This window comes from Apus apus, chromosome 11 (genome assembly GCF_020740795.1).
Source record: "Apus apus isolate bApuApu2 chromosome 11, bApuApu2.pri.cur, whole genome shotgun sequence".
In the NCBI taxonomy this organism is placed as follows: domain Eukaryota; kingdom Metazoa; phylum Chordata; class Aves; order Apodiformes; family Apodidae; genus Apus; species Apus apus.
In genome coordinates, this window is record NC_067292.1 from 7,803,463 (window position 1) to 7,830,308 (window position 26,846).

The following is a 26,846-nucleotide window of genomic DNA, read 5'->3' on the forward strand; positions in this document are numbered from 1 at the left end:
TAATAGCTTGAGTATGACAAGAATCATACTGCTTGCCTGGAGAGGGTGGAGTAGAAGAATAATGGTTCAGGTAAAATCACTGGAGTTCTTATTAATTTCTCCAGTAAACATTGCTTGAAGGGGTGGGAAGGGAAGTGTCACCCTGGAAATGCCTCCTACTGATGCAGAATCCGTGTATTTCAGGCACAGCACAACTCACCTTATGCTGTAGCTTCTCCCTTATTAGAGACAGCAAGAGACAAGACTAAAAATAAGCAGAAATCAGAGTAGTCCTGAAGCTGTTCTAAACTAGCTTAGCGGCCTGGGAGAAGGTAACTTTAGCTCAAATTGTACATAGTAAAAACTAAAAAATAATTCTGGGAGAAAACCAGTATCTGTCACCAGAAAAATACAGCCTGTGTTAAGTTCATCTAACCTTTACTTTTAGAATATGAAGATTAATGAATAGTGAACAGAAGCAGCAGATCAAAAGGGAAAATTATCTGTTTAATAGTATCAGTTGAAGAGCAAAACAAAAGCAAGCTATGATTGTGGCTAAATCTGTTTTGTTCTTGCTGATCATGACTTAAGGAAGAGTGAATCTTCTTTCCCCAGCTATACGTAACTGCCAGATATCAAGGAGATGATCTTTAACCACATTGTTTGATAACATATGTATGTCACATTGATAAGGAATATGAATTGAATCGACTTTAAAAATACCCAAAACATGTTACAGTCCTAAGTATCCCCGAAAATGTGAAGTCTTTAAAGCCTATTTATTATTAAACAAATGTAGTTCTTGATCAGCAAGGTAACAAGCCCTATAGAAAAATTATTCTTCTCAAGAACTCTAAATGAACCAGCCATGATTTCATCTTTATGTGTGTATGTACATACATAAACCCACAGTTGTGCATGCTTCATTCGTATTTTCAAAGTAGGCCACTGAATGTGAACATTATTCTTTAAGTTTAAATGCAAACTGTCTTTTAAAAAACCCTTTTTTGAGCTAATGTAGAACACAGAATTAATGGGATGTGACACTGAAAATCAGGTTCTGACTGCATAGGTTTTTTCTTTTTCCTGCAGTGAAACCATGAAAAGGTTCACTGGATGGTGAGAAGTATACAAGCAAATACAGTATTACTCCACCTACTCTGATGATCTTTCACATTCGTTCACTCATTTCCATGTCATCTTATCATCAGAGCCCAAAGTACAAAAGTTATAAAGGATATTCAGAGGCCAGTGAATATAAAGCAGCCTTGATGATTACAATAGGACTCATCATAATTTTGAAAGGAAAGCTGTCTTTGTCTGACAATTGTCATAGTAATGTTATATTACTGATTTCTGAAGCAGGAAAAATACAGAAGGAAGTTGTCATGATCAGAATCATCAAGAATCATATAATTCTTACAGCAATATTTTGACAGACAAAGAGGAAAAAAGATCCTTTCACACAGAAGACACTAAAAATGGTAAAACACACTCATACATATAACATATATTAAAATTACAGCTATGCATGTTTTTTTCTGCTCATTTGTAAATGCATCATCTAGAAAAAACTTCACAAGGAATCAGTTATCTTACCCATACTTTATCCCACATGCAGAAAACCAGTTTTGTAAGACTAAATTAACAGACATCTGCATATATCCCATTGAACTACAGTTATTTTTCAATCAAAATTAACTGCAGCTACTTCTCAATCATACCAAGAAATACTTTCCAGCCATCTTTCCATCTTCCAGATTATCAGGGAACAGCTTGGAACCAAATAAGTGTCTATTCTGCTCTAATTTTCATAAGTAGTACCAGCATGCTAGGGAGTATTGTCTCAAGAAAACACTTGTTCATAAGGAGCATGCTTTGATCATGTTCCTCCAATTACAAATCTATGCTTAGTGATGTGAAGATTTCAGGAGGCACAGAAGTGACAGATACTCCTGGCCTTTTCCAGGATGCTGATCAAGGATGCAGATTTCACATTTCTTTATTGTAGTTGTAAGTTAGGTTTTTGATGCTCTTATTTTGGCTACCCAGCCAAAACCCAGAAAAATACACTGCTACTACACCCACTGACTGCTTTCCCTTAAACGAATGCATTTCAAAAAAGATAAACCCTATTAAAAAAAAATAATTACTTTTCTATTTAGAAAGGTTAAAAGTATATGCATGCATAAACTGAAATAAAATAGTGTGCTTCCTTGTCTTTCTATATTTTCATAATGGAGGAAAATTTGTAACTGGAATAACATGTAAAGGGTTTATGTTTCTTCTTCGAATTTCTTGTGCTTGGTATCCTGCTCTTAAGTGAAAGATTATAACTATTTTATTCTTCAGTGTTCCATCACAAAACTTCACACTAGGGTGCTGCCACTACACCATGGTATTAAAAAAAGGTGCTCAAAATAAGTAATTTAATCTTCTAACTGGAATCCCAGCTTGCAAGCAAAAAAAAAAACTGGCTGTTTTTCAGGTTATTGCTGGATGCATGAAGGTGGAAGGAAAGATTATACAAATTTGACCTGAATATTCTAGCTGTGTGAACTTTAACTTTTTAACAATGGAATTACTAAGATATGTCATTTTCTTTGAAGCTTAGTAATATAGAACTCATAGTTAGCATGCTGGTTCTGACAGACATATTTACTTATTTCATTAATATATTTAAATTAAATCTTCAAACAGTTTTAATTTGAAGCTTCTTTCTATGAAAATCCTGTTTCGTACTTACTATATTGAGATTTACTGACCCATCCATAGCAGAAAAAACCCACCAGGGAAATTCTACAAGGCTTCACATATTCTGACTACTGATGGCAGAAGAAAGTACATCATCACAGCATGCAGAATAACATAGTACCTTAGAAGTGTATGAAACAATGTAGAAGATCTATAAAAGCAATTATTTCAAAAGCATTTGGGGGTGCTTGCATAGTTTCCAAAAGAGAGGAACTGCTGTAGATTCCTTTGCTCTTCTGTCTTGAAAGGCTTAAAATTACAGCCTGCAACCAAGTAATGCTATTTTTAAAAAATGGCACAGGCTATTTTAGGGCCTTTTGTTTTCATCCCCACCTCCTAACTGCAGTATAACATTTATTTCCAGGTCTTCAAGACCAGGACACAAAAAATGCTCTTCTCCTTCCAGGTCTTTATATAAGCAAGACAGCATTTCCCTAATGGTCATGTACTTAAGAGACATGGCTACACACCAGCAAGGAAAATTAGATACCCTTTTCCCTGCAGGACTATTGCCAAGACCTTGACTAACAGGAGACAGTTCTGCAGTGGTAGCTCCTTTGACAACAGGATACAATAAAACAGAAGAGGATCACGACCATTAATTTTACAAGCTGACTTCATGTAAATATGCTGACATGCAATAGGCATCTATTCTACTTATAGCTGGGGCAGATTATGTATCCCATAAAAACATCATTCCATCAAAGGAAATTCCACTCTCACAACTTCCATTTCTAGAACAATGTTCTCATCTGCCATTTGGGAATGCAATATGAACATCACAACCTAGTTCCATGGCCTTTGGAAACAAGCACAAAACATGGCAGATAACTAATTTACCCACAATTAAAATATGCCCCTTAAATCTAGCATCAGGTTTTCTGTTTGATAGCTACAGAAGAAAAGATGGAAGATGGGAAAACAGCAAGTTCATTACCCATCCACTTTAAAATTGCACAAAGTCCAGCTAATAAGTCATCTGGTCTTTAGAAAACAATTGTATTTACTGTGAGAATTACTGAGATCATAAAGCATTTTAGCATTCAGTTATAGTAGTCCTGGTTGCTCTCTAATAATTTCATTACTTACAGTAAACCTCTCTAAATATATTTGTAAATGAGACTCTATGGCTCATATTGTGGTAAACTGCCATTGATGCCATACTGAGTTTATGGAGATGCTGGTAAAAATGAAAAGCCATCTTCAATTATTCAGAAAGGTAATTTCAGAATATTTTGTGTGGGTTTCTGTAAAATTGCTCATTCCTAGTGTTGAGCTAGATACACAATCAAATATATAAGCATATTTCCTATTTCTGCTAGTATTACACTCTTTTTATAAAAATAAGCAAATGCAGAACTGCTTTTTACTCATAACTTATTTTTATACAGAGGAAATTATATATTGTTATATACAATGGCCTTTAAAAATAGGTTAGTCTAGTTTGAACCATCATTTTGAAGATACCAAATGCTTACTATTGCTCTGCTAAATAATTTCCAATACCGTTTTCATGAACAGTAGCAGTGCAATGATCACTAGTATAGCTGTAACACCAGAGGCTTGTTTTATCATGTTGCTGACTAATCCTGCTCAGAATTAGTATATAAAAACTGATAACTATGATGATGAATTGATCTGTCCAAACCTCATAATATTGACATAACTAGCTAACGGCTAAACACTCCAGGTAAACCAAGATTTCCAGAACTTCGTTGTGAAAAAATTAAGGTGGGTCAATTGCAGAATAATATTCTTTAAAAATTCCACTATTTCCAGGTCTATACCATATGTACTTTTCTCACTACTAACTCAGTGTCAATAAAGACTGATAAATAATTGTGGATAAATAATTCCAAAACCAGCCATATCACATAACGAAGAGAGTTTCTTAGTCAGACTTTGCCCAAGGCCTCCCTACTCTGATAAATTCATACAACTGGGAATCAGAACACTTAGCTTTAATGTGACTTCTTCTGGGATTAAATTGCGTTATGTGTTGAGGATTAAATTATCCATCACTTTGCTGTCAGTTTCTCCTGAGCAGGAGAAAACAATGAAAGGACAACTCACAGCTACAAAGAACACAAGCAGTGGAAGCCCATTTATGTAGCTAAAATAAAGGGATGGAAGCTTGCCCACGGAAATGAACACTACAGTTTGTATCTTTTTATCCTTCTGAACTGGTTTTGGGTGGCCTGTGACTTTAGCTAGCATTGAAGCTTTGAATCCTCAGTATTTGTTTCACAGAACATGTGCACATCTCATGTGCACAACATGTGCACCTACACATAGATGTTGTGAAATTGTAAGCTGCAATTCCCTCCTGTCTTGGAGAGAAAAATATTTTGCCTTGAGAAAGCTTAAAAAAGTGAAACTAAAACTACGTGCCTAAATGTCTAATAATACATTTGATAAGTTCAGCAGGAAAACAGATACCATTTGTGGATGTACCACAGTACATTCAACAGCTACTACACAGCCCTTGAAAGTGAACATCAGAACACTCTGATTGCAGGCTAAAACCACAGAAAACAGCTCACAGGAAGAGAACTTTTACATGTAAATTTTCTATTTCTTATTCTATCAGCACTCATCAGACCCCATCCAACACTAAAGATATTCTCTACCAGTTCAAAAGTAAGCATTATGATTATTTTTCTAATGTAGAAATATAGTTAAATTCTTTTACTACCCTATATACCCCATGATAGGGATGTAGGGACAAGAGAGAGTAGAAAGGACAAGAACAGCATTCCTGTGCTCTGAGCACATAAAATACTTCCAAGACAATATTTCTACCTTTAGTTATGATGCTCCTCATTTTACAATGTGAATTCTGAGAAAGCATTTGTAAATTTTCAATATAAAAATGCTATAAGCTCTCAAAATGTGATTGGCCTCATACTTTGATAAAAATACTTTTCAGGGAAAGTATTCAAGAAATAAATTCCTTCAGAAAACAAAATCACTCCTACACCACCCCACCAGCTAGGTCAACATAGTCATGGTAACTGCTAACACATGTTGATTCAGAAAAAAACAACTCTCCTGATTTTCTACATTAGACAGTAGCAATGATTCTTCCACGTCTAGAAATGTACTACTCTGTTACCTCACATTTGTTTCATCATCTCAACAGTGTTTATTAATTTCTTGAAGATCTCTCATAAATTTCACAAAATATTTCGCACTATATTGAAGTAGAAAATTATATATTGCAACATTTACTTTCCTCCTGCACTAGAACTGAAACTAAGGCCACTTCTGTGATACAGAAATATGCAAGCTTCCAGCTCAGAAGTGGATAAGCATTTTTGTTTTAGCTCATCATTAAATAATATTCACCTGCCGTTGTACCTCATATGAACGGTAATCTCTGTGTTTCATACTTGCCTTTTATTCCTGTTGTGGTTGTGACACAGATCCAAAGTCTGCCTGGGAGATGTGGTCAAAGACAGTTCCAGATACAAGGTGCAAATTACATCTGAGGAGTCAACCCAGGAGCTCAACTAACTTACAATGCATATGTATGAGATCCACCAAGAAGGCAGCACCAGGGACAAGGACATCTGCGATACAACTCAAATGGGGACTACAGGTTAAGGGCTGAGCTTAAATGGAGCCCTAGGCCATGGGCAGTGTGGTTAAGAGCCCCAGGTGAGGCAGATCAGGGCCGCTATTTATGCACTCCGGGTCTTGATATATTAAATCCACTTTTAAAGAGTCAGAGCTATGATAAAATCAAACCATGTCCTCTGTACCATAGGCATGGCTGCTGAAAGTGTTTGCTGCCTTTAAAAATAAGTGCTTAAATCACATTTTGGGAGGCAGCTTGAAATGTGCATTTGATTAGAGATATTTATGTGGATTAATAAACTTTAATTCCAAAAGCACTTAGAAGAATCAGATACATGTTTATTCATTGTATCTGGCAGTCTAACTTATACAATTTTCCCATTTTTAGAGCATGTTTCTTTAATGTCTTCTATGATTGCAATTAGATCAGTACCTAGAGGAAATGTATGCACTTAGAAATTGATTGAACCCTCTATTAATAGTGCTTTTTGAATTCTATACTAGATAAGTCAGATGTAACACAAAATATTATTATAATTGAGAATTAATGCAAAGAGAAAAAGAGGAAAAAAATAAAATAAGATTAACAGACCATGGATGCATTATCTTACTTGGATTAATACAAGAAATAACCACACAAAACAAAGAATTGTACCCTCAAATTGCATTTATATTTGAAACAACAAAATATGCAGCAGTTGATACTCTTAAAATCTCATTTTTATAAATTGTGTATATTTGGAAGTGTTGCTAGGTATTTTGAACAGTATAACTGAGATAGTATTTCAAATGTCTGAAGGGCTTGCAAGTCTGGCATGAAAGCTGTGTTTACTGTTCAGTCAAGGGATGCCACTTCATCACTCTTTTCTTGCTCTAACTCCTGTAGCACTGTTTCTACACACAACTTTTTCAACCAAAATGGTGAGTGTTAGGAACTCCAGGAAGGATTTTCTGAACAAATTTTACCTTCATAAAATTATTGTAGTAATGCAAGTAGTACGACTGCATTGATTCCCAGGATAGTGACAACCTGAGGAAAACAATACATGCAACATTGAATTTTTGTGGCTAAGAAGCAAATGCTTAAATTTTACTATGTCCTGTATGGAAGAGATTTCAAGGCATATAATGGCCTAAAACAGAGAAAAATTGCATTTAGTTTGCCTTTTGTCCTGATGCATGAAGAAAGTAGGAAACATTGGAGCAATTTGCTGTTTAACTTCTCTTATTTGAAAATAGCAACAGTGGCTCTAGGGGTATTCATGTGCTCGGGCAGGGGACAAGGAGGGGTTGTTCCTTGTTGGTATTTTTACTTTGGTTGGATGTTTTTTACTTCAAGAATCCTTAATCAGTACAATATCTCCGACTTCAGGGGAGTAAACTAAAGACCTGACCTTCAGTTTTACTTTTCTGCAGAATCTCGGTGAAAAGCTTTTGTTTCATGCTATGAGTAGGCTAAGCCCTAGATGGAGACCTTATCGAAAACACACACAGAGCTCTGCCTAGGTAGTGTATTTATAATGTTTAGCTTATGCAAACGTGTAACTTTCTGAACTAACACACTTTCATAAGTTACTTTTGATGAACTGAATACTGATTCTGAGAGGTTTTTTAAGTGTTATGTTATCATCGTACGGTGCATTTAACACTTCACAGCTTCCTAATTCTCTTTTTATTCAGCCAAACAGGAAGTCTTGTAAACCAGTTAACTCTCTTTATTAAATGTGAGATATCCTCTCACAGGTATTGTTTTATACAATAATTCCTCTAATTTCTAGATACTCTCCCAGTATTATTCTAATATATGGTCCCTCTCTTACTTATTCCACTGTAAACATACAATCACTATACTGAAGCCTGAATTTGCTCAAGAATGTACCACTTCATACTGTGTTTAGATCCAAGTGCCTGCCCATCCAATCCACAGACATGAAGTTTCAAATAGTTTGGTTAACTAGCTCACTGTTACTAATGTGTTGAACTCTTGTGATATTTAAGAGCTATGTCACGTGAATAGATGTACCTGCTGAACACATGGCTGCTCATGAAAATCTCACCACTTACATGACCTGACTGGTACGTCCCATAACTCCTGTTGCTGTAACAGGAGGAAATCCACAACTGTGCTCAGTGTTTTGGGATTTCATGAACTTGGGAGACTTGTAGAAAGAGGAATTCAGGTTAAAAACCTCATGACTTAGACTAAAGAGAATATTTACATCATTGATTGGAACAGTACTTCATATATACTTTTAATGCCTAGAAAAGCACATGCTTTTTGCTGACCATTAAAAAGAGGAAGTTGGCTTGGACTTGTGTATTTACACATAACTATGCAACCCTGCTTTTTCAACTGCAGTAGCTCCACAAGATTTACTGCCAATATGTATAACTCAAGTGTTCACAAATTTAGCTAGGTATTTTGTTTAAGTTATAGACTAAATATAAGGTGTCTATTATGATAATTATGCAAAGTGGTGATATATTTAAGCTTGAGGAAGGTACTATATATATAACAATTACATATATATATGTGAGAGGGAATTATACTTGTTAAGTAGAGTTTATCATTGTCAAGCTAAATGAGAACACAGGAGATAAGTATCCCACTTACCACTGACTCAGTATTTAATTTGAAATTATTACTGGCCAAAATAATCCAAGTAGCAAAAATGGAACCCAAAATTCCTATGTGACTGGAGCAGTCAAAATTCTCCTTTCCAGCCAAGGCAGAGGAATTGAGTATTGCTGCTTCAGAACAGCTATTGAGCCTGCTTTGTGGAAGTGGAACTGTGTATGATTTACTTCAGATTGAAAAAAAGTAGTAAATGCTGCCAGTTTCTCCAGTCTGACCGTTTTAATTCCTCATTTGATGAAAGCATTCTTGTCCTTTCTTCTGGCTATCTTTTAAAAGTAAACACAGGACACTCAAAAATATTATGTAGAAAACTACTCACGAAGTAAAGCAAGATCAAGCCCTTCAGATAAAAATCAAAGGAAAAAAACCCTGGGATTCAGCTCATACCATATTTTAATTGCAGATATGAAGTCTTCTTTTCTAGAGCTGTTTGTAGGCATGTGCAGAGTAACAATGTTTTGTACTAAAACAGAGAAAGATAAGAATCTGTGGCGTTTAATGTACCTCCAGGTTTAGGCTCAATCTGACCAGAAAGGAAAAATATGGGGTATGGAGGGATGAAAATTGTAATTCTTGACTTAGATGCTGAAGTTGTTCTAGAATCTCTGGAATTTATCCTGATTTGTTTGGTTTGTTTTTTATTTGTTTTAAATCTCTGTTACACTATTGTGAGACTGGTAACTGCAAGGATCCTTACAGTAGTTTCCATTCTCAGACCACGGACAATGTCTGAATTATTTAGAGCGAGTCAAATAGTTATGAATAAAACAAAACAAAAACCAAACACTAAATTGGAGGGATGGGTGTATTTTTTAATACCCTGTTGCAAATGTTCTGCTGAGCATGCTTTTATTCAGTATGAAAATTGCAAAACCTACAGCATTAAATCCCCCACTATGATCAGACATTGGCAACAGGCAGTGCTGCAAATGCTTTCATAGCTATTGCACAAGGTTTCCCATGTTCATCTGCAAAATACAAACTACATCTTGTGTTGAATCAGCAAAAGCTTACATTTTGCAACTTGATTTTGGAAAACAAAGTAAAAAATAGTTCAACTACAAAAAAACCCACCCCAAACAATTATGAGTATCCTCTAGCAATAATTCTACAGGTAACCTAAAGCCACTGACCACTATTATAGACTCCACTGAGATTTGAATCAGAAACCTAGTAAGCGTTTTTCTTCCTCAGTATAAAAAGGAACAGAATTTGCCTCCTCATGCTTCCTCTGTTGTTCTTCAATGACGGATTAAAATCCAGAAGGTAAACTAATTAAACTGTCTCAGAAAAAAATAGGAATAAAAAAGTAAAATGCATTTTTTGGACTTTGTTTGTTACATATTCTAAATAGGCTCTTGGAGTATGTACCAGTTATAAAATGTAATCCTGGGAGGGCAAGCTGGTAAATGGTTTCTACTCATTTGCACTTGTTTCAAAGGTGACTCCATCACCACTATCTGAAAGACACTCTGCCCCTCAGCAACAAATGATTACTGCTAAATGAATCCCAGAGGTTTGCCACTAATGCAGAACAAAGGCATAAGAATGAGAGCTGTGGTTCAAGATCTATTTTTTATAACAGCATAATTTTTTGCTTCACTGATCTATCACTAAACAACAGCTGCTGGGGTAGAGACTTGCTGCACTGTAGGAACGTTACCAAATCCTTCAGTGACTGGTCACATGTGTTTGCCTCAGGCCTTCAAAAAAGTCAGAAACTTGTGAAGAAGGACTGGCAAGTTAATGTCACCTGATTTCTGTGAAGGAGTAGAAGATGCTAAACACACTAGAATGACAGCCTGCAGGAAGTCTGAATTTCTAAAGGACTTTTCTTCTGATCTAAACACTTGTGGCCATGTGAAAAGAGGAGCTGCTAGAAGAGGGAGGAAAAGGGAGTAAAACTCAAATAATACTGTTTTTTATATACATTGTCTTAGAATAAAACTTTTGCTATTTCTGTAAATTGTTGGGATTTTTTCCTCAGTTATCAGAAACCTTTGTTTTAATTTCTGCATGCTTGAAAAAGCCTTCTTGCAACTTTATAGGCAAAAAGTATCATAAAAAGGTAGCATATCAAGTGCTCGTAATTGGAGAAAGAGATTTCTTATGTTCTATATTATCACAGGTCTGTATAGAACAAGATCAAAGTAAAAGATACTGTTTGAATTGTCTTGGTGTCTACTGAAACTCAGCATTCTTTTCACTAATAATCAGCTTTTTGAAGGTGATTGCTAGTTGTGTAGAAAACCTAAGACAATAGTAACCCCCAAGTGTTAGAACTACATTACTAAGTAACTTAAAGGAAACAGAAAAAAATTTATTGTTGTGTTTTTGTTTTGTTTTTAAGAGAGGGACTGTAATATAGGGTTATGTGGTTTACATATAATAATAAACTAAAAAATATTAACTGTACAGGAAGTATCCACTTATAATGCCAAACTAATAAAATGCATTTTTTTATAGATGGCAACTTCTAGTACAGGACAGTAAAGAACATGACTACTTAAATACTCAGAAGACAAAAAACCAGTAAGGAAAAGTGTTTGTGACTGCTGTGGGCTTCATTTGAGGTACTGTCATATATATATATATATATATATATATATATATAAAATAACAAGAATTCAAAACCAAAATACTACACATTGGAACTGCCTAAAGCCAAAGAACGTCTTTATTATAATTTCCTGGATTATTACTAGACATCACCTTTCATCAATTATTTAGTCAGAAATCAACTTGATGTCTGTTCTAAATGCAGAAATATGTGGTGAAAGTGCTTTTTATTTGAAAGTTTCCTTTCATAGCATTCTCCAAGAGATTCCCATACCTATCATACCAAAGAACTGACTTGAAAAATCTATCTGCAGAAGATATAGAAACATAAAGTGCTGATTACTGGAAAGTTCTCCAGCAAAAGGCTTACTGCAGATTTGACAACAGTTGCTTATTTCACTATGGAGAACTGCAGTGAGACAAACCAGAAGATTAAAACAACCAAGCAGGAGAATACATGAATCTGACATTTGCCAATTCCTCCTCCTGGATGAATTCAAATTGATTTGGAAGCACATGAAAAACTGGGATAGGCAAAGTGATGAATGAGTGATGGGAGAACCATCCCTCTGGAGGGTGGATGAGTTTGGCAGCCTCAGTACTTAGATTTCTTCATGTTTGGGTTGTGCTGCTGTGAGTGACAATGTGCACAGATGTGTAGCTCTGCAAATTAACAGTGTACAAAGAACTGTGAAGTTCAAGTTGAAAGCTCAGAATATTTTTATGTTACAGTTCACCTTGTCACATGAAGCATCCCCAAAGTCTTCAGTAGTGCTTGAATGTATAATAAAAATTTATGTGGAAAAAATCAAATTGTAGTCTTGCTGCTGCTCTGATGCAAGAAAGCTCATTCCAGTCAAGAAGAGCCATATCTGTTCAATAGAAGCACTCCAAATATGACTTTTGATATACAGAAAACTATGAGAAAAAGACTCTGAAGCTGCAATGTATGAATAATTTCTTTATTTTACTGATGTTTACTGATGAAGTCCCGAGGCAAAAGCTGTTAAAACTCAGTTTGTAACTGAACTTCCTTTCTCAAATACAGCTCTTAGAAACATTTGTTCAATGCAAACTCAATACATGCACTACAATTGGTATTTACAAGTTGTTTATTCATATTCCTACAATCTCAGCTCACCTAATTATCATATGAATGCTTTGAAGTCCCTATAGAACATCTGCAAGCAGTATAAAAATCAGTGACTATGTCTCAGCAATCATAAGCTGGAAAAGCTCCTATGACCAATCACTAAGCTATTTCTTCAGAGAGTGGAATGGGAGTGGACAGAGTAAGAAGATGATAGTTTTTAAAACCCTTTCCCCATGGCTAGGTTACTCCATCCCTCAGACACCACTGAATCTTGCTTTTTAGAACATGATATTGACTACCAAAGAAAGTCAACTGATCTTGCATAATGATGCTTAAGTTTTCACAGCTTGTTCTGAGAATGTGTAGCAACTCCAGAAGAAATGGAGGAATGTGAGAATTACCATGGAATGAGTAGAAATAAACAATTATTTTATTTTATTTTTTAACTTCATCATCATTTTAGTTTTTCCATTTTAATTCTGTTAAGTTGCATATAAAATAATAAGAAGAAAAGTGAAAAAAGTTTTAAGAACAACTTGCTTAAGGCATAAAAAGCTGATGATAAAAGCTTTTTCAAACACATCCTGTTAGAGTTGGTAGGGCTGACAGATGGTCAAGGAGTGAAAAGAGAACTCAAGGAAGGTTAAGACCACGATAGAAAAGCTAGGTGTACTCTTTCCATCAATGCTCGCTATGAAGGAGGTTAGGGAGAATCTTGACATAAGGGCCATTCTTTAAAAACAATTATTTCTGGATTTGCCTTAATTTGAAGTGGCAATAAGTGGTTTTGTTTTGTTTTAAATAAATTATGAAAACATCAACAATTGCTAAATTCCAAGGATGATGTGCTATCTATCAGCTACATCATGTTCAACCACTGAAAAGGTGCTAAGAGCAACATCCATTTTTAAAATTGGACTGATGGATGATTTCATGAGCACAGATGAGTAAATCTGATCTCTACACTAAGGAAATTTGTAGGAATCTGAATAAAGAACAACATTTCTGAGCAAATGAGTAGATATATTAGCATGAACCCAGCTTCACTGATATATTAGATTCCCTTAAGGGACCTCAGGGGTAGGTACAGAAGGTTGATCCAGAGGATTATTTAAGGAATTTTTTTAAACAAGATCCCATTCCAAAGGCTCAGCAGAGAACGTAAAAGGCATAAGATAAAGGAGAAATTTCTCTTAAGACAACTGACAGTTTAAAAAATGGGAAAAAATGGATAAGGAGAAAGACTTTTTCTCTTAATAGGAAAGGTACCAATGAAATTATAGGATGATTTATGCCAAGAGATATGCTATTCAACATATGAGACCCAGAAGAAAAGCAAAATGATGAGGTAAAAAAAGTCTGCAGATTATTCAAATTATGTAGCAAAATTAAATATATGAAAAATTGTTAAAGAACTTCACAACATCAAGGGTAATAAATGAAATTAAATAATAATAAAAGCAAAAAAAAGTAAACTAAAAGAATAACCATCTGGATATATATCCTAGTTACTTTCACTCAGGAGGCAGAGCTTCATCTCACTTTGGATTTATCTTCAACTATGTTCAAATTAGAACAGAGCAGAGGATTAGAAATTACTGAAAAGAGAAAACATGACTACGTCGCTACAGAAATTAGTCAGGAACCAACAATTTTGGTCACTTCTGCTTAAAACAAACTAGAACAAAAAAAAGTTATAGAGAGCAGACATTACTGATACGAGCTACAAGACAATCTAGACAAGAAATTAAATTGAGATGTGAGACTAAAACTCTTCATATGGGAAAAGAAATCCACCAGAGGGTCTGTAATAAAAGACTTACAATAACATAGGTATTTTGAAAAAACTATAACACAAATGATTGCAGTACTCACTAAATTCCTAAGGACAAGAAAGATATAGCATAACAGAATTTTATTTAAAAGAGTACTTCTTCATGCAGTCAGAATTGTGGAAGTCATTGCCAAAGGTACAGTGGGGAGCAAGAGTAAAACAGGGTTTCAGAAGAGATTACTCTAATTTACCAAAGCTTGATCATCTGTTATGAAGCACAATGATTCTGAAGCTCCCACCAATTCCACAGGTATTTAAACATAAGACTTCTAGAAATTACAGAAATAAAAGGAAAGATCATATTTCATCTACAAACAGGATACTAAATGAAACACACCTTTGTTTTGTCAGGTCTTATTCTTATACTCCTCAAAGCCAACAAATACCAATACCACCTCTAAAGTCCATTCACACATACAACCAATTTTAATTTGGATTAACAGTTTTCTGTTTTACAGGAGTAAAAAAAACACATTAAAATGTTCAAAAATCCCACTCCAACTGCTTCTTCTCTTAATAAGAAAATGCTGGGTTTTTTTCTTCCTCTTACTAGGATACAAGAGTTGCCTGCCCTGCCTGCTTCCTCAGAGCTCTTTACAAACTATTAATTTACTGGTATCTAAGTGGAAAGGAAAACTCTACTTTCATCCAGATAAAGGACTCCACACTTCCAGGCTGCTTCTAGAATATTAAGCAGACACCATTATGTGGGGGAAAAAAAAAATCTAACCATAAGTGCATAAAAATACTTATTTTTGGTTGCACTTCTCAGTGATTTGATAGTGTTGGACCAGCAGAAGTAACTGTAATCAGTTACATGTTCCACAAAAGGGAATTGTAAATCAGAAAAACACAGTTATCCAAACTATCTTAGGATAGTTACCAATTAGTTATTGAATAGAAACTAATTGTTTCCTCAATACCAAAGTGTACGTGACAGTGAGTTACTGAAATTACACAGTATGTGTTTACAACCAAGCCATTTGTTCCAATATGGATACGAATCCTCACTCTATAACTCTTTTAAGTGCAATTAGTGAATAAGGTGCAAATTGCAGGGGAAGTCAGTGGGGTTTTGCAGCTGGTTTTGTTTGGGCCAATAGTCTGTGCTTTGCAAACATTGGCCTTCTTTACTCCAGAAGCCATTTTTAGATAGTTTTTGTGTTTTGCAAAGCTATTTATTAATTTCTATATTATTTTGAGGTTTTTTTCCCTTATGAAGTGTAATTATGCCTCTTTATCTTCAATTGACATTTGTTTTTGCTGAAGTTTCCTTCACTTTTGCTGTATCTAGACTGTATACAGGCAAATGTTAAAGATATTTTCTTCAAATTACAGTTCTTTAGCTCTTCTGATTGCCCTCTAGGTTTCACTTAATCATTGGCAGCTGAGCATGAAATCATGTTGCTGAGTAAAACATGGTGGCTTCCTCATAAAAGAATTTTTGATTACATTTCTTTTACATATTTATTTATACATTAGAAGATGAGGATCAGAATGCCAGTCAGTGAGCTACATTCTGATTGGCAGGTGATATCCCTGTACCAATGAGCAGCACCTGTGCCTACATAATGTTTACAACAAATCAAGCCTTCAATGAAAATTAATTACCCAACCTAAACCTTGGAAAGGCCAAGTGACACTGATTGGGAAATCAAAGCAATAGCTGAAATGTTACCTGCTCCCTTCTCTAAAGGCACACAGGTTTCTCATTATTGCATTTTTCAGTTTTAGGAGAGTTAGCTGTATCCCACATTCAGCCTCAGCCCCAAAGTATGAACTGTGCATGCTAAAATCTGCACATCACAGCTTTGTTGTACAACTGTTTAATATTGTTTGTTTACTGCTATTCAATGAATAGGGCTAAATTATTTTAGACATTGATTTTTGAAGCAAATTATATTAAATTACACCAGCAATTCACTTCTGTCTTCCTAAAACTCAATACAAATTGAGTCAGTTCCACTGACAGACATCTGAATATACATTCTTTATAGTAGAGACAACTGATTTAGTTATGATCGTATCACTCACTGAACAGCAAAATTTCAGATCACATTCAAATACAGCAGCATTTCCTGATTTTTCTCGACCCCTTAGGAGCTGAGGGTAATGAGAAGCAAACAGATTTCAGAAAATACAGAGAAGACATACAGGTTGTACAGTTTAGGACAAATTCCTTTAAAATTCATTTGACTGAGATAGATACACAGTAACAAAAATTATGTTCCTTTCAGGCATTTCAGCCTGCAACTCTGTATCCATATTGTCTTTTAACTCCTTTTCAGTTTCTTAGTAAGCACACAGAGCTGCAAGACACTGCACAGATACCAGGCTCCATACAACATTGATATGATTCTGCAACTACTTCACTGTATCTAGACCACTTCAGTGAAGAAGCATTTACATCTACTGAAATTCTTTGCAGGATAAGATTTTGTACTTCACAATTTTGTGCAGTAGGAATCTCCATCACTTCTAGTATATCCAACCCCACATTTAAATAAAACACATTTGTCAAAAGTATAATGAAATACTGAGGTTTTTTAATAAAGAATACCAGTGTGATAGCAGGTGGTATTTTTGAACATAATTTTAATGATCATTATAATTAGTCTGCTTTAATGTGGTGACAATCCACTTCATGCTGTTCAGTCAAAATGTTAATAGAAATTTCCAGTCCTCCCAGTCCTTACCATACAGGAAGGCTGGGAAGGGGCAGAGGGAGGTCTAAATTATCGGAAAAGAACAGAATATAAAAATACCATAATACATGCAGCTCAAATGAAATCTTGACAGCTGCTATTCACAAATATTGCTGACATGGTTTATATTATATTAAAATTCAGAATTACTGCATTTTCATCAGTTTTTCATTTCACAGCTGGCATTTCATGTTGTCAGCATCCTGTGATTTACAAGGCTATATGTGATGTAAAAATGTTGTTTTAAATGGGCGGTTTCAAAAGCATGTTTACTAATTGATACGCTGTGGCAACTGCAAATGTAAACATACTGTGCGTACCAAAAGTCAGAGTGGTTTACATAAGAAAAAGAGCTGAAACTAAAAGCTTCAATTTCATTAAAGTTTTATGAAAGTCACTGGAAAACAAACATTTCTATGTGACTTTTAAAAGAATAGCTTAATTTGTGAAGTTAATTTTGTAGTGTCAAAAATGCAATGTAAAATACATTAAAAATGGTACTGATACTCATTACTAGAAGATATAGAAGCTGTTAAGCAGACAGACCATGGAGTCTTAATAAAGCACTGTTTTCTAGTAATGTTTACATAGGATTCATTGTGATATTTTCCAAAGTGATATAAAGCAAGCCTAGCAGAAAATGCAAATGCTCTATTCCAGCAATGTTTTTCTTCTTTTAAGACCTGCAGGAATGATGGAAAGGACAAATTTCCTGGGAATTAAGTCAATATTTTATACATATCATCCTGCTTCTCTGTTCCAGGCTTCAGAAAGAATACAGGATACAACCTGTATTTCTGCAGTTCCTTGTGACATAAGGCTTGCAAAGTCATCTGGATACAAATAAGTTGGGGAGTTCTGATAGGCCCACATAACTTAGTGGGACTCCTTAAGCATAATATTGGTCAGAGAAAAAGATGCAATGCTCTTCCCTAAGCTCTCTCTCCCTTTTTACAAAAACCACTATTAAGCAGCTCAAAGTGTGGAGAAAACTTGTATGTTTCATATAATGTTTTTAGAACAGTAAAAAGACACACATCTGAATTTTACCTTAAAATCTGATATTCCAGAATATTTCTTTATGGAGCTAAGAGAATCAGAAAGAGGTGGCAAAATTATTCCAAGCCTAACCCTTTTTCCCTGAAGCCTTCTACTCTATCTGTAAGAAAGAAGTAACCCTTGACTGTGTACAGGCAATACTCTGATACTTGCACTGACACCATTTTCAGTTTTTTTCCAGAAATTTTGTCTTACAGATAACCATAGAGAGAGGCTCCAACAGCATCACCAGCAACTCAGTATCCTCCTCTGGTGAGCTCAGGAAAAACACTTCTCTTCCCACCTCTCTCTTCCCCAATTAATATATCCCATTTTCAATTTGATTTTATTTTTTTTGTAACATTGCAATGTTACAAAAGTTTTACAATACAAATGTGTGCCTATTTTTTTTCCTAGTCTGAATTTCCACCATAGTCTGACACTTCATTTATGCACAACAATAGCAAAGATGCTTGCCATTTTATAACACCACATATCCATATTTTTCTTGTAGTTTTGCCAGGGAGCAGGTTGGTTTGCTGAAGTCCAATAGCCTCATTGCCTAGTCAGTAGAGCCATTCGAAAATTACACAGAACCATAGAGTGTTAGGGGTTGGAAGGGACCTCTGGAGATCATGAAGTCCAAACCCCCATCCAGATCAGAACCACCACAGGATCTAGGGCAGGTCACACAGAAACATATCCAGACAAGTCTTGAAAGTCCCCAGAGAAGGAGACTCCACAATCTCTCTCGGGAGCCTGTTCCAGTGCTCTGTAACAGTAAAATTCTTCCTCATGTTGAGGTAGAACTTCCTGGGTTCTAGTTTGCATCCATTGCCCCTTGTCCTATCACAGGGACTGAAAAAGAGGTTGGCCCCTCCTTCTTGACACCCGCCCTTCAGATATTTACATACATTAACAAGATCCCCTCTGTCTTCTCTCCTCTAGACTGAAAAGCCCCAGGTCTCTCAGCTTATGTGGTAAGGCAGGTGTTCCAGTCCCATCGCTACCCTCTTACCACTCTGTTGGACTCTCTCAAGTAAATCCCTGTCCCTCTTGAACTGGGGAGGCCAGAACTGGACACCAGAAACCTTTTTTGGCTAGTCTTTTTCTACATATGCATTTCATAATCCATTCAGCCTCCACCTTATTTGGAAAGTTTTACATTTCTGAAAACTGGTTTCCCTAAAGATGACAACAAACCCTATGCACAAGCAACAAAAAATTTGGTGTCTTGGATCAAATAGGTCATGATCAAAACCACGATCTGAGTAACAAGTGCATCCAAAATGTGATAATTAAAATAATTCTTTTATTTTGGGCACTGAAGGCAGCAAATCAGCAACCCCCTAAAAATTTGGATTCCTAAGTGTGCTGCAGCCTCACAGTTTTCATTCCAGAGGAGTAAAGCATGGTACTTCAAATATTCTCTATTTAACACAAGTGGCTATGACACTTCTCCTGCTTTTAGCTGTAAACAGAAGTGCAAGTATCTTCTTGCAGAAGCATAATCATTTGTTGCGTGAGACTTTCAGAGCCCTTCTTTATTTACCTCAAGCATTAAGTGGAATATCCTGCTGTGAGTGTCCAGAATCAGGCAAGAGTAAGCAGATTTTTCTCAGCCATGTTATACAAGAGGGTTTTCTATTTGTATGAATTAATTCAGAAGCCAGCAGAGTTCTAATTTTATAATGCAGTATGAATTATCATCTAATAATTTTCTTATAGATAGGTCACAGATCAACAACTAAACTTGTCTAAGTACACCTTCTGTATCAAAACCTTCTAAGAGAATAAACCCAGTCAGTCAATGTTTTTCAGTAATTTTTCAGGCTTCAGTACAGGTAACTGTTTTTGATTAAACACTGTGAAATTACTATCTAGGCTGGAATTTACTTATCTCTTCTAGAATTATTATTGTTTTCATAGCAGATTGTGTGTTAACATATTTGTGTAAACTGGGCTTTCAAGCAGCAAATTGTAATACTTAATCAATAGTGTTACAGTGTTAAGAAATAGTGCAAGGTTTTCATTAGATTGCAGAAGAGTGCAGAGTTAAAGGAATGCTAAGAAGTATTGATGTTTAAATTTTATTTATCAAGGTTTTTAAACTCCTCTCCACTGCATTGTGTTCATTTTTGCACATTAAAAATGTTATTTGGTATCTCTTGGGCTGAGTTTTAAACAAGATAAGGTACCTTGTGAATTAATTTATTTTGAAGAATAAAAAAATACAATTTGTGTCTTTTCATTGAATTATGCTTAGCTGTATTGATCTAATCCAACTTTAAAATTTATTAAGTTAAAAAAGAAGCAAAGCAAAAATTGCATCTCGAATTGCATTTGGAAAGTCTATCCCTGAGTTGCAGAAAAAGGTATATTTTATTTTAATAATCTCTATATCATAGATGTAAGAGACAATACTGTAATATCTGGAAGCTTCACAGAAAGAATATTTTCACCCTGTATTTTATCCATTATATTCAATCCGTGAACACCATACAAACAAATGACATATTTGTGCTGGAAAAGTCTAATATACTGAAATATTTGAAAGATGCTAGTTTAAACCTGAAAAAGAAGTATATACTTGAAGGGGGGGAGTCTTCTTTGCTTGTAAATACACTGACCAAAAAAGTTTTCCAATAAAAAAAGTTCAGGGTTACACATTCAGATTTATGTGACATATTTTGTAGTGATCATAGCAGATAAAATTTCATTAGAGAGCATGCTGACCAAAAAGGGAAGCACAATACTTTTCCTATTTAACTAGCAGTTTAGGGTTTTTAGTTTCCTGTTTAGCTAGAAATATGATTAAAAAAAAATCCCAAAAAACAAAAACAAACAACAAATAAACAGAACCCTTTTGAAGCAAATTCTCACTTTTCTTGAAATAAAAAACAACAAACACATTCAAGTCCAGCTGCTTGTATTATCACTTTTTGAACAATACTATAACGCCTCATAGCAGAGTTTGTTGCCTATATATTGTATTTTGTAATTTCACCTTTCTCATAAAATGTTTTAAACAAAGTAGTAGCCACCATTACAGTTCATATAGGATTACCTATCTTTGGAAATCTAATTCAATATGAAAAACGTGTGTGAGAGCACACTGACACCACCTACAAGAATTCCATAGTTCTGTAATGTGATCCTTCAGAAAATTACAAAACGGGTGGTTTTTTTCTGTAATATTTTTCTGTAATATTCTGTAATAAAATAACAAGTAAACATGATGACTGATCACTAGACAACTGAGTTGTCCCATGTAATTGAGAAGTCAGACTTTTGTCCAACTTCACAAGGGCATGGCACAGGAAATTATTTCCTGAGATATGAAACAAAATTCCCATCAAAATAAAAAAGGTGATTTTCAACATTTTCATGGTTTCTCCTCTAACAGGTTCTCCATTCACTGTGCATTACAATAGAGCTTGTTACCCAGAGAGTAATTACTATTTTGGGGTTAGGACTTTCTTTCACCATGGGAAAACACTTTTCCCAAGAAGTGGAAGATGTCAGTTGCAGAAAATAGTGGTCATGTCTTGGCTAAGAACAAAGGCCAAATCTTCACTCAGAGAAAAATAAGAATGGTGGACATCATGCAAACCAGGTTGGAGCTACGGACTGAGAAATTAATCTCCAAATTTTCCCATATTTTTACCATTCATTTAGTAATGCACTTAAAAAATTTAATCCAGACTGTCTAGGCACGAACATATTTCCTTTTAATACATAAATATCAGAGCAGAATGAATAAAGTATTTTCCAGGAATAGTCGTTTGAATTTTAATAGAAATTTTACTTCAATAACTTTTTTCATTACTAAGTGGGTGAACACTTCTAGGAGAAGTAGATGCAAGAAGTGAGACTGCAAACTTGATATTCAAGAAAACAAGTTTCACATGTATTTGGTCATTCAAAATCATTGTTACCTAAATTCCAGTAAATGAATTGAAAACCGGTGCTACGCTGACTATTCAGAAGAAGAAAAAAAAAAGGTATGTTTTCATCTTGCAAGCATTGAGGCATAACCATCATTTCTTTTTTTTTTTTTTTTTTTTTTTTTCTGAGTGACTGACCCTTTCATCCTCTGGAAAAGCCACCCCACTGAATTCAGAGGGTCAAATACTGTAAATGGCATGTGCATTTTGTGGGAGAAGGGCCTTAAATTCCCATGCAACTCCTCAGTGAAACATGAATCAGGATCTAGAATGTTAGATAGCCATAATCAAACAGTACTTGAGTTTTGTACAAGAAAGGATTCCTGAATGAATACAGAATGACTCAGGGATTTGCAGAGCACACTCATGACAATTCTGCAAGCAGATAAAAACAGGGAAATTAAATGAATTATTTATTAGGAATCTAATATTGGAAGTCAGGAATCATGAGTTCTACCCCAAGCTCTGCCACTGACCTTCTGTGTGACCTTAGACAAATTGCTTTATTTGCTTGTGCTATTGCCACACTTCACACACACACACACACACCCCAGTTCTGCCTAGCTAGCTTTGAAATTTTTCAGCCAAAACCTTTTATTATCCTCCATGTTCACAGAACCATCTAATACTCTACAGCCCAATCTTGATTGGTGCCTTTAAATATTAGGGAAATACAAGTAAATAGTAATTGTATAGCTGAATAAGATTAAAGGCATTAAAGCCATTTACTTCATGTTCATGTCCTGCAGAGTTATTCTTTACAGTACTGCACTGTATTGGAAAGACACAGTATGTACCTTTATCTAACAGAAGCTTCCATACTGTTATTCTTAATGTAATTATAGACCAGGTTTTTCTACAAAGAAGGTATAAATTGTTTCAGGGCTAGATTCACAGAAAGCTTCCTTTTTTTAAAAAAAAATACCTACTCTTTCTACACAGAATTTGAAGACAATGTGCATTTGAGATTTCCACAACAACTTTAAATAGACTCCTGGTAACTCCAAAAGGGTTCCTGTCTGTGGAACATCAGTTAAGCCTGTATTGCAATTATTTTTATGCGTATGATAAATTTGATGTACTCTCAACTTACTGGACTAACTGTACATGTGCAGTACTAATAACCAAATTATGTGGAGTGCTGAAAGCAACAAATGAGAAAACGACTTCAGGATTTAATGCTTGGAATGAAATAGATAAAAATCTCTGAACCAGGAAAAATTATGTCCTTAATTAAGTTCACACACAGAATAGATTATACACCGATCTGGGACTGCACAGCCTGTCATCTTGTAAACAGATACCCAAGTTCAGTGAGAATACTAAATTTTTAACAGATACATATGTAATTGGGTAGGAAAAATGGCCAAGTTTTGGACTTAGAAGTCCTCTTCTATACTGAAGGCTGACAAGATAGTCTATGTGCCTAGGTGACCTCAAAAGTTCCCTTCAGGCTCCTTGGCAGTGATTCCAGGAACCGATGATAAAGCTATATAAGGAATGGAATCTCTTACTATGTGTCAGGCAAATGTTTTCATATTAGTTGGACAGAATCTTGAATTCCTATAGCACAATTTTACAAAATTGCTTATTATGGTAGAAGAGATGAGTTCAGATCATTTATGAATAACATTTTCTGGAGAAAAATTTCATGTATATCATGGTCTTATTTAATGTTAGAATGTTGACTGATACCCACCAAATGTTAAGAGATGTGCTGTAGCTACACCTCTGTTTTTGTTTGCCACTGAGCCACCTGATTTTAAACAAAAACCAGACATAAAACCTAACATCACAAAAAGAAAACACCTCTTTTATGATTAAACTGACATATGCAGTATTTGTTATTTCTGCATTGTCTTCATCAGTTTGAGCTTGTCACATATCTTACAATACATGATTTATGGTTATAAATTCATTTTCCACCCTTATTTAGAATATAGTGTCACATTTTATCATAAGCACATTTAATCACTCTGGCTGCATATTAATGGTTACAAATATGATACCTGTGTAGACCTCGCAGCCAGTGGCTGTAACTGTCTCAGATTGCAACGGTTGAATGCTTTGAAAAGTACTGACATTTTTATATGTGTCTCATTTTAATAGCCAACAGCAATATATATCCAAATACAGGTTAATTCAAAACCATAAAGTCAGTGGTTTGTTTAAAATTTGATGGCCAAATTCTGCTCTCCAGTGACAGCACATGTTTAATTTTAGGACAGTATTTGCAAGGTACAGCCAAAGATCTCCAGATATTAACATTTTAATACAGCATATCAGTACAGGCTGAAGAATGCAAGATTTTTCTGAAGAAAGCAATCCTCACTATTGTTTGTTCCATGTCTTTAACTGAGCCCTTCCATTTCTCAATGGAAGAATTTCAATTCCTGTACTTTAGAAGAGAGAGTTGTGGTCACAACCTGGTGTGTCTGTGCATGTTTAGCCTACACAAACTGTATACAGTATTTCTTGTAGTACTCTGCTTTTGACTGCCATTGTACTTTAGATACAACATCCTGGAGTCACCTAGAATTCAGGTTACTCTGCAGGGTTCCATCATGTGCACATGGTCAGCTGGAGAGGAACAGGGTTCTAAAAACTATGCTGGAATTTTAGATTGGAGATCACAGACTGGTTGTAAAAGATCAGTGCTTGCTCTGGAGAACTTGGATGTGAAATTTTAGATTTCCCCTAGTCCTGCTGTTTGAAGGGTAATACATACTGTTACACTCAAAAGAAAGTTCCACCTATACTGAGGCCAGGAATGCAGAGAGAAAAGTTTTAGAAATCAGGGATTAAGATGCAAATATCCTATAGGACAGGAGTAAAAAACTGCAGGAGCAAGAGCAGAAGAGGCTCTTCTACTGATTCTAAGAGCTGATGCTCCACAAATGCATTACAGTTATAAAGGTAATAAGGAAATTAACAATGGGCTTATTTCAGAGACTAGAAAGTATGTAGCAAAAGAAGTAACAAAAAAAAAGGATTATGTTATGCCTAAACCATCTAAGTTTTGCTCTAATATTTGGATCGTCTTCTTGCTTTTAGAAGAGATTTCCTAGATGTGGCTCCCAAGCCACAATGTTTAGAACAGTTGGGGTTTTTTTGTGGTTAAAGTTCATAAAAGCACAGAGCAGAAAAAAAATACAGCTCTAAAGAAAGCATGAGATAGGCAAGGTCTTCAGGCATATAAACCATCGTTTAATTTGGCTTCCACCAAACTAGGCCAGTTAACACAGCTGAGAACCTGTACTAGAATTGGAGAGAAAATACATCAGATAGCACAGTGGAGGTCTTCCTCGCTCTACTGCAACAATTATAGGTAAATAGGTAATTAGCTTGCTTAAAAAATCTTTCCTGTAACAGGTACTAAAATTGCCTTTAGCTGGAGAATTATAACTAATAATTACTGCAAAGTAACTAATAGTTACTGCAAAGCAACCAAGTCCAATGCCTGGCACCTAAATTGGAACCAAATGACCACCTGACAGCAATGTGAATATCACAGTTTCATCATCATGCTCTGCTAATGATATTAAAGCAAAGAGAGTTCAGAAACACAGGAGGGAAAGGAAGGAAAAGTTGCTTAATTTTGTTGCATAAAACAATAAAATATTTGTGTGTCATTATCCCTCTTTTCAGCCTGTTTCCAAATGTGCCTTTTCAAGTACAACTGCTTGACTTTTTGACTTCAAAAATAATCCATAGAGCAGAACATCATTTAAAAAAGAAGTAAGGTGAAGAGCATCCAAAAAAGCTGTAAGCATAAGAATGAACTCATAATCAGAAAGGCTTATGACAACAAAAATCTATGTTTGTGGAACGGAAATTCAGGTACTAGAAAAAACATAATTTGCAAGACCTGTAAATACAGTTTCAGATATATATTACTGTAATTGACTGATGGATGATGGACTCAAACTATTCTTGGTAATGTCAGAAACTCTGAAAACCAAGAGCTCAAGACTTGGGAGGTTCAGGTTTTGTATTTGGGAAAAACAAACAAACAAACTTAAACCACAAAGTCACTAGTGAAAGAGTGCAGCCTGGGGCTAGGCTGCCCTTTTCAAGTAAGGGAATCTCCATTCACAGAGGTTTCCAAGCCTTTGCTAGACAATGCTAATGACCTTATCTAGCAATAGGTTGACAAACAAGAGAAAAAGTGGCCTTTATGACCTGTGGGGCTCCAATCCAGGTAACTCTGCTATGATTCTATGACAGTATTACTCTTTTCCTCACAATAACTGAGAACATTTTTTTTTCCCCTCACAAGAAGTTCTGTATCACTGGCAGAAGCCAATAGTACTTCAATAATTTGTAGTAGCTCTATCTGAAGTGATGCAGTTGAGAAGACTTACTCTGAAGCAGATTAAATTAGAAAAGGAGAAGTACAAAGTATCTTACGCCTTACAGCCAATTACAAGAAACACAAACAGCTAATGGAACAGTACTGGGGTGAAAGAAGGGAGAAGACACAGGGACCTGAGAATTTGACCCCAATAGTAATCTTCTTTAGTAAGACTGTAACACTGATATTCTTCTCAGCAGAACTAATCTCATCCCTTTAGCCAAAGACTTAACTTCTGGGGGGTCGAGGGGTGGGATCAGACAAAAAAACCCTGTGTTTTCAGCCTAGAAAGGGTTCTTTGGCTTGACATAGACTACTTTCTGAAATGGTTTGGAACTTTAGAACTGATAAGTTCTGTTCCATCAC